We start from the raw sequence: 10,098 nt of genomic DNA, 5'->3' as shown, positions 1-10,098 counted from the left end.
TGAGGGGGGGGGGGAGGTCAATATGGATGTATGAATGAACGGAATGATTAACGTGGGAAAACGTTTTCTGTTCACTGAAGAACCTCGAGTGTAAAATTCAATCTCGACTCCAGGAAGGTCCGGTCATTTGGATTGGTCACTACTAGGGATGTCACATGTCACGATACACTCAACTCACGATACACAATTTTTTTCGCAATATGTTTTTTTCGCAATATGTTTTTATCGCGATTTCTTTTTTAAACAAAATGAGCTCCAGACAAATTCTGACCAAATATCGAGATTTTTTTTTTATTTATAAAAATTCGCAAAAATATCATTACCAGCTGAAATGGCTGCTATTCCAACACCTGAATGTCTCCTAGCCTACGTGGGGACATACCGCCACCTACTGTAGTAGAGTGTGTCATGACCAGTGACTTTTTGCGATAACGCAAATTTTAATTTCAACCCATGTGAATTGTACCGATTTTTTTTTAACTGATTCGTGACGCATCTGCCACTAATACGATCAGGCGTGCAACACCGCCATCTACCTGCTGTTATGCGCTATTGACGCACTTTGCAGATTTTTTTTTTATAGTCGCATAGAAACATGTTGAATAATGATTGATTAATCGCGTTGAATCCACTGCGACCCTGTGATTAATCGGATTAAAAATAAAAAAAATTTTTCTTTTTTTCCCCGCTCTCTGCTCTCTCCGTCTTCCTCTCAGGAGTGAAGATAATCTTCCGTGTGGGTCTGGTGCTGTTGAAGTCCATGTTGGGAACCCGGGAGAAGCTGAAGGCCTGTCAGGGCCAGTACGAGACCATGGAGCTTCTCAGGGCGATTGAAAGTCGATACATGCAGGAGGGATTCCTGGTCCGAGAGGCGAGTGTTTTAAAGCACAGTGAGCGTGACGTGGAAATTAAAAAAAAAAGTAAAACTCCGTCTCTTCCTGCTGCAGATCCTGGAGGTGCCTGTGACGGCGCGGGACGTGGAGAGGGAGCATCACACGCAGGTGAAACGCTGGAGGAAAACCCGCGGGGAGCTCGGCGCCAAGCCGGCGCAGCGGATGCACGGCGCGAGGCACATCATGATCTCGGAGCCGCCCAGTCGCCAAGACCTGCGGCAGAACCCCACCATCGTGGTGGAGGACCCCCAGGCCGGCGCACAGCTGAAGAAGGAAGACAAAAAGAGCAAGAAGAAGAGCGTGAAGAAAACCCCACCCATTCCGGAGATTCCGAATCCTTACCCTCTTCCGACCGAGCCCCAGCCCCCGCCCCACCCTCAACCTCAACCCTTTTCCCAGCTCCAGCTCAAGCCCCAGCCTCCGCCTCCACCCACAGAACCACCAGCTCCCCCTCCAGTCACGGAGGAGACGCCCGCACCAGTGCCGGAATCCGATCCCGATTCACTTCTTCTTCATCATCAGCAGCACCTAGCCCCGCCCTCAGACCCCCCTCCTGCCAAAGAATCTCTCCTCCAGAGATCCACACTAAGCCTCAGCAGCACAGAGCAGGACACGTACCTGTAGCTTCACCGCCATTGGTCCAAGTCGGGACGAAACACCAGCATCAAGTCGGTCCGCGGTGGCGCCGTCCGTGTCACCGCCTCAGGTCACTTTTTTTCCGTCACTAATGTTGGGGTGTCACGAACACCCGTTTTACCTATAACCTTGACTGACTTCCTTCACTGACGCGGCGTCACCTCTTCTCCAAGACTTTTTTACGACGGTGAGAAAAGTCGGTGTTTTTTCCGTCTTCAGTGTTCAGATTTTTTTCTTCTCCCAAAATTAACACTATTAACCTAGCGTGCGCAGCCTTCCCGCTCAAATCGATCGGATCCTTGTCTCTGCCCTGTGTGTTTTCATTAGCGGTTTTGTCCACCAGAGGGCAGCCTTGCGACAGCGGTGCCAAAACAAGGGGCGGGATTCTTTTTACACAATCGCTCATTTTTTGGGAGACATTTTGTATATATTTTGTATAACTTTTGGAACCGACTTAATTCTTTCCGCGTCACTGAATCGTAACACAGGCCACTCTGTGTTTATATGATGTCGTACTACGAGCTCTATTTATTTAATAATGACCTCCTGCGTGGCCTGTTAGCGCTCAGAGGTCACATGGTTTTCTCACGTTAATGGAACTTTTAAACCACGATTTTGTATAACTTTTGGAACCGACTTAATTCTTTCCGCGTCACTGAATCGTAACACAGGCCACTCTGTGTTTATATGATGTCGTACTACGAGCTCTATTTATTTAATAATGACCTCCTGCGTGGCCTGTTAGCGCTCAGAGGTCACATGGTTTTCTCACGTTGATGGAACTTTTAAACCACGATCATCACTGTGCCATACACTCCCAGCCGCCAAACTAAAATCTGTGCGAAGTTCCGGTTTTCATGTTTCCTGCCACAGCTGGGAGAGCGTGCTATTATTACAGATAACCGATAGAGGGGTGGAACTTTTCGACTGACAGTGTCAACACCCGGGGAGTAGAACAGAATATGGTTTTGAAAGGTCAAAAGGAAAGCGTCCTATTATTACAGATAACCGATAAAGGTGTGGAACATTTCGACTGACAACGTCGAGACCCGGGGACTAGAACAGAATATGGTATCGTTTGAGAGGTCAAAATAAGTCTTACATTTACGTTGTTGTTAAGGTTTTTCGGAACAGTTTGAGGTCAAATGTGTTACTTGGCGACAAGTGACGTCCAGTCACTGTGGCTACACTGTCTATATATGTATTTTGGGAATTAGACATGGATATTACACACACATATGTGTCTATATATGTACATATATGTATACATGAATATCTACATATATGTATTTATGAATATCTACATATATGTATTTATGAATATCCACATATATGTATTTATGAATATCTACATATATGTATTTATGAATATCTACATATATGTATTTATGAATATCTACATATATGTATTTATGAATATCCACATATATGTATTTATGAATATCTACATATATGTATTTATGAATATCCACATATATGTATTTATGAATATCTACATATATGTATTTATGAATATCTACATATATGTATTTATGAATATCTACATATATGTATTTATGAATATCCACATATATGTATTTATGAATATCCACATATATGTATTTATGAATATCTACATATATGTATATATGCACATATATGTATATGCACGTATATGTGCGGTGTTCTATCGGGTTCAGGTCAGGACCAGACATTCACATCATTCACACCAGACTCTGTCATCCATGTCTTTATGGACCTTGCTTTGTGCACTGGTGCACAGTCATGTTGGAAGAGGAAGGGGCCCGCTCCAAACTGTTCCCACAAGGTTGGGAGCATGGAATTGTCCAAAATGTTTTGGTATCCTGAAGCATTCAAAGTTCCTTTCACTGGAACTAAGGGACCAAGCCCAGCTCCTGAAAAACAACCCCACACCATAATTCCTCCTCCACCAAATTTCACAGTCGGCACAATGCAGTCTGAAATGTACCGTTCTCCTGGCAACCTCCAAACCCAGACTCGTCCATCAGATTGCCAGATGGAAAAGCGTGATTCATCACTCCAGAGAACGCGTCTCCACTGCTCTAGAGGCCAGTGGCGGCGTGCTTTACACCATTGCATCCGACGCTTTGCATTGCACTTGGTGATGTGTGGCTTGGCTGCAGCTGCTCGGCCATGGAAACCCATTCCATGAAGCGCTCTGCGTACTGTACTTGGGCTAATCTGAAGGTCACATGAAGTTTGTAGCTCTGTAGCAATTGACTGTGCAGAAAGTCGGCGACTTGCTTGATTTTATACACCTGTGGCCAGGCCAAGGGATTAGGACACCTGATTCTGATCATTTGAATGGGTGAGCGAATACTTTTGGTAATATAGTGTATGTATACATGAATATCTACATATATGTATATATGTATATCTACATATATGTATATGTACGTATATCTACATATATGTATATGTACATATATGTATAAATGTACATATATGTATAAATGTATATGCATGTATATGTACATATATGTATATTCACGTAGATGTACATATGTATATGCACGTATATGCACATGTATATGCACGTAGATGCACATATTTATGTGCACATATACGTATATGCACATATACGCGTATGTACGTATACGTACATATATGTATATATGTCTATGTATATGTGTGTATGTATATATATACATACACATATACATAGACATATATACATATATGTACGTATACGTACATATATGTATATATGTCTATGTATATGTGTATATGCATATGTATATATGTGGATATATACACATACAGATCCATTTCTAGAGCCTTAATTCTAAAACTACCATCTGATCTACTTCTGTGTATCCACTGAATTTCCACGTCATTTTTCTGTTTTTTTTTTTTGACACAGTTGACCTAACGTTACAGGGGCCAAACAGATTTCAATGTATTTTTTAATTATTATTTTTTGTCTTAATATTATATTGCTAGGACGTCCAAAGCTAATCAAGACTGTTGCGTCGAGGTGCTCTTTGACTACTATCTCTAACCTAATTGCGTAAGTACAGTCGAATCGTCGTCAAGATCATCGAGAGTTTTTAGATCGATTGCGTCTCTGCAGCACGACAGTCCAGACGTTGGACAATCATCTTTTTTAACAAAGTTTGTAACTTTTGTTTTCTTACTTTGATTGTAATGAAAACTGATAAAGGGAGCTTTGAAAAAACGTGTGTATTATTATTATTAATAATACGTTTTTTTTAATACATTCATAGGTCAAAAATCGAGGATTTTTATTGTCTGACCACACGTGCAAAACGCGCAACAGTATGAGGTCAAGTACGTTAGTTCATTGTTTCCCAAAGGCTGGGTCAAGACCCTCAGGTGGGTCGCAAGAGATTTTTTTTTTGGGGGTCGTCTCTGGTGTCTTTTCCAGGACTGTTGTTGCTAACGTTAGCTCTGGTGACTGTACTATAACTGTTGTTGCTAATGTTAGCTCTAGTGACTGTACGAGAACTGTTGTAGCTAATGTTAGCTCTGGTGACTATATGAGAACTGTTGTAGCTAATGTTAGCTCTGGTGACTATAGGAGAACTGTTGTAGCTAATGTTAGCTCTGGTGACTATAGGAGAACTGTTGTAGCTAATGTTAGCTCTGGTGACTATAGGAGAACTGTTGTAGCTAATGTTAGCTCTGGTGACTATATGAGAACTGTTGTAGCTAATGTTAGCTCTGGTGACTATAGGAGAACTGTTGTAGCTAATGTTAGCTCTGGTGACTATACGAGAACTGTTGTAGCTAACGTTAGCTCTGGTGTCTGTACCAGTACTGTTGTTGCTAACGTTAGCTCTGGTGTCTGTACGAGGACTGTTGTAGCTAACGTTAGCTTTGGTGACTGTACCAGAACTGTTGTAGCGCACATTTAAAAATACATTCATAGGTAAGTATGAAATTCAATTAAAAAACGCCACATTATATGGGGTCACATTCCTGTATGTATTTAAAAATATGTATAGTTTCCTTCTAGTTATTTTACACGCTCGTCTAAATAACGTATTTTGAAAATTAGTATTAATCGCGTAACATTTGTACTTTTAATACAAAGTTACGCCTAGTTTATGGTCAACGCTGTGTATACGTAGCATTTTGTGCTAACGTTCGTTATGTACGTTTTAAACCAAGGCATGTGCTAATGTACGGGGTGGTGTCGCACAGTAAAGCTACAAACGACCACAACCGGAAGTAGAAGACGTCGACAAAACAACTCGGTTCGTGGAACCACGGAGAAACATTTTCGGTCCACGTGACGTAAAATCTAATCACTACTTCCTCCGTCGTCATTTTTCTTAATCAACTTCTTAAGAAACACATTGGACTGGAAATGAACTTGCCATTGCTACCTAGCGGATGTTGCCGCTCAGCAACCGATGTGAATATGCTAGCAGTGACGTTTGAAACGTGACGTCAGCGGTTTTACTCCATTTATTTCGTATTTTCTCAGATTAAAGTATACGTCGTCTTGAATCTGCGCTAAACATAGTTAGCCTTCAGGACGGACATTAACGTCCTTTTTTTTTTTTTAAAAAAAGAACACTTCCGTGATACGTAAAACCTAGCGCCGGGAATGAGCCTTAGTATGGCGTGTACACATGTCGTACACATACACTACCGTTCAAAAGTTTGGGGTCACCCAGACAATTTTGTGTTTTCCATGAAAAGTCACACTTTTATTTACCACCATGAGCTGTAAAATGAATAGAAAGTATAGTAAAGACATTGACAAGGTTAGAAATAATTATTTGTATTTGAAATAATAATTTTTTCCTTCAAACTTTGCTTTCGTCAAAGAATCCTCCATTTGCAGCAATTACAGCATTGCAGACCTTTGGCATTCTAGCTGTTAATTTGTTGAGGTAATCTGGAGAAATTTCACCCCACGCTTCTAGAAGCCCCTCCCACAAGTTGGATTGGCTGGATGGACACTTCTTGCGTACCATACGGTCAAGCTGCTCCCACAACAGCTCAATGGGGTTTAGATCTGGTGACTGCGCTGGCCACTCCATTACAGATAGAATACCAGTTGCCTGCTTCTTCTCTAAATATTTCTTGCACAATTTGGAGGTGTGCTTTGGGTCATTGTCCTGTTGTAGGATGAAATTGACTCCAATCAAGCGCTGTCCACAGGGTATGGCATGGCGTTGCAAAATGGAGTGATAGCCTTTCTTATTCAAAATCCCTTTTACCCTGAACAAATCTCCCACCTTACCAGCACCAAAGCAACCCCAGACCATCACATTACCCCCACCTTGCTTGACTGATGGCGTCAGGCACTCTTCCAGCATCTTTTCAGTTGTTCTGCATCTCACAAATGTTCTTCTGTGTGATCCAAACACCTCAAACTTTGATTCGTCCGTCGATAACACTTTTTTCCAATCTTCCTCTGTCCAATGTCTGTGTTCTTTTGCCCATATTAATCTTTTTCTTTTATTGGCCAGTCTCAGATATGGCTTTTTCTTTGCCACTCTGCCCTGAAGGCCAGCATCCCAGAGTCGCCTCTTCACTGTGGGTGTTGACACTGGCGTTTTGTGGGTACTATTTAATGAAGCTGCCAGTTGAGGACCTTATCTTCTTGCTCAGTTGTGCAGCGGGGCCTCCCACTTCTCTTTCTACTCTGGGGAGAGCCTGTTTGTGCTGTTCTCTGAAGGGAGTAGTACACACCGTTGTAAGAAATCTTCAGTTTTTTGGCAATTTCTCGCATGGAATAGCCTTCATTTCTAAGAACAAGAATAGACTGTCGAGTTTCACATGAAAGTTCTCTTTTTCTGGCCATTTTGAGCATTTAATCGACCCCACAAATGTGATGCTCCAGATACTCAACCTGCTCAAAGGAAGGTCAGTTTTATAGTTTCTCTAACCAGCTAAACTGTTTTCAGCTGTGCTAACATGATTGCACAAGGGTTTTCTAATCATCCATTAGCCTTCTCATGCAATGAGCAAACACATTGTACCATTAGAACACTGGAGTGATAGTTGCTGGAAACGGGCCGCTATACACCAATGTAGATATTGCACCAAAAACCAGACATTTGCAGCTAGAATAGTCATTTACCACATTAGCAATGTATAAAGTGTATTTCTGATTAGTTTAAAGTTATCTTCATTGAAAAAAACAGTGCTTTTCTTTCAAAAATAAGGAAATTTCTAAGTGACCCCAAACTTTTGAACGGTAGTGTAAGTATATTATTATTCCACGACCTTTACGGTAAATAAGTTTAAAAAATGTACCGCAATACGGCCATATCGTGGTAGAGCTAAGCTAGTTAGCACAACGGGGTTACAGGTCTTTACCACATTTGGCCGACATTTTAGCTGTTTTCAAGTCATGTGCCGGGAAAAAAACGTAACTTACTAACTAATATTCTGTATATTTTGTATTTGGCAAACATAATGTGTAGTAGCCACTAGGTGGCACAATTATTTTCGTTCGTAATTCATTTCATTTCTATGGGGTTTATACATATGCGTTGGTTTTCTCCGGTACCAAGTTTGTCTGTTTTGTCAATGTGTTTGTACTGTAATGTCATACTGCACATTCTCCAGCAGATGGTGCCCTTACGTCACCACTGCAAACACTAATCCTATTGGGAATGCTGTGCCCGTCGTCACTGGACCAAGGGTCAAGGTCAAGGTCAGCTTTATTGTCAATACCTTCACATGTACAGAACATACAGAGGTATCGAAATTACGTTCCTCGCCTTCCCGTGCGCTGACAGACATAGACAATACTGAACGACGAACATTAAGGTGCAATAACAATAAGGTGCATGTGTAGCTTTAAGGTGCTGTATGGTCTGTAAAAATATATACATGAGGTACATAATAAATATAGTAATAATATAATTAGCAGCAGATGAGGTGGTAATAGTGCATTGTATTACAAGTCAGTAGTGCATTTATGGCATTTCAAGTGGGAGTGATTGTGGGTGGAGAGGGGAGAGAGTTCAGTAGCCTAACAGCTTGGTGAATGAAGCTGTTTGTCTATCGGGCCGGGTGGGCCAAGAGGCTCCTGTAGCGCCACCCAGAGGGCAGGAGGCTGAACAGGCCGTGTGCAGGGTGGGTGTCGTCACTCACAATTGTGATGGCTTTGCGAGTGAGGCGTGTGGTGTACAGGTCCGTTAGTGAGGGGAGTGGAGCACCAATGATCTTTCTAGCTGTGTTCACTATGCGCTGCAGGGCTCTCCTGTTGTAGTCAGTGCAGCTCCCGCCCCACACAGTGATGCAGCTTGAAAGGATGCTTTCGATGGTTCCTCTGTAGAAAATGGTCATGATGGGTGGTGACGCGTTTGCCCGTTTCAGTTTGCGCAGGAAGTAGAGGCGCTGTTGTGCCTTCTTTGCCAGTGATGTGGTGTTGGTGGTCCAGGAGAGGTCCTCGCTGATATGCACCCCCAGAAAGCTAGTGCTGCTCACTCTCTCCACAGCAGCCCCGTCGATGGTCAGTGGTGGGTGTTCGGCGCGGCATCTCTGGAAGTTGATGACAATTTCCTTTGTCTTGCTGACATTCAGCACGAGGTTATTGTCTTTACACCACGTGGTAAGAAGGTCCACCTCTTTCCTGTAGTGAGTCTCGTCGCCCCTGGTGATGAGACCCACCAGAGTTGTGTCGTCCGCAAACTTCACCAGGAGGTTGGCGGTGGGGGTTGCTGTGCAGTCGTGTGTCAGTAGGGTGAAGGGCAGAGGACTGAGTACGCAGCCTTGGGGGGCTCCCGTGCTCAGGGTGATGGTGCTCGAGGGCTTGTTACCGACGCGTACTGCTTGCGGTCGCTGGCTGAGGAAGTCTAGCACCCAGTTACAGAGGGAGGAGCTGAGACCCAGCTGTTTCCGTTTGCTGATGAGTTGTTGTGGTATGATGGTGTTGAATGATGAGCTGAAGTCTATGAACAGCATTCTCACATATGTGTCTTTCTTGTCCAGGTGGGTGAGGGCTGGGTGAAGAGCAGAGCATATTGCATCTTCCGTGGAGCGGTTGGCACGGTATGCAAACTGGTGTGGGTCCAGGGTGGGTGATAGGGTGGTTTTGATGTGAAAGTGAACAGTAAGGCACTATTCTAATTTTATTTTTTATTTTTTATTTATATACCAAAAATACCGGTTAAATCCAGGTTGTAATAACTTGAACGACCAGCAGAGGTCACGTTTACTTGTCGATCTGAGGGTTTGAGAGTGATGGGAATTAAATTTGGATGCAGACGTTTTTCAATGCATGTCATGACAGTTTCATCGCTCTGCTCTACCTGTGGGTGGGGCTGTTGCTCAGTGGCCCAAGTTTGGCACAAAATTGAGAATTTTCTTGGAGGTAAAAATGGAGGGTTTTTATTGTCTGACCACACGTGTAAAAGGCGCAAACAGTACGAGATCGCGTATGTTAGTTCATTGTTTCCCAAAGGCTGGGTCGCGACCCTCAGGTGGGTCGCAAGAGTTTTTTGGGGGGTCGTCTCGCATCATGTTTCCCGGGAGTTTACGAATAATGTCTATTGACTTGGGTCGCAAAGGTTTGTGTAGCTAAAGTTAGCTCTGGTGTCTGTACCAGGACTGTTGT

General features: G+C 43.0%; 1 pseudogene; it reads left to right on the top strand.

Moving 5' to 3' along the window:
• LOC103396918 (TBC1 domain family member 10A-like) overlaps nucleotides 1–2,137 on the top strand; it is a 12,548-nt pseudogene extending 10,411 nt beyond the window's left edge.
• The last annotated feature ends 7,961 nt before the right edge of the window (nucleotides 2,138–10,098 follow it).

The sequence above is a fragment of the Cynoglossus semilaevis genome, chromosome W (genome assembly GCF_000523025.1).
Source record: "Cynoglossus semilaevis isolate Cse_v1.0 chromosome W, Cse_v1.0, whole genome shotgun sequence".
Taxonomy (NCBI): Eukaryota; Metazoa; Chordata; class Actinopteri; order Pleuronectiformes; family Cynoglossidae; genus Cynoglossus; species Cynoglossus semilaevis.
Note: the sequence above shows the minus strand (reverse complement) of the source record. Positions and strands in the feature narration are given on the sequence as shown.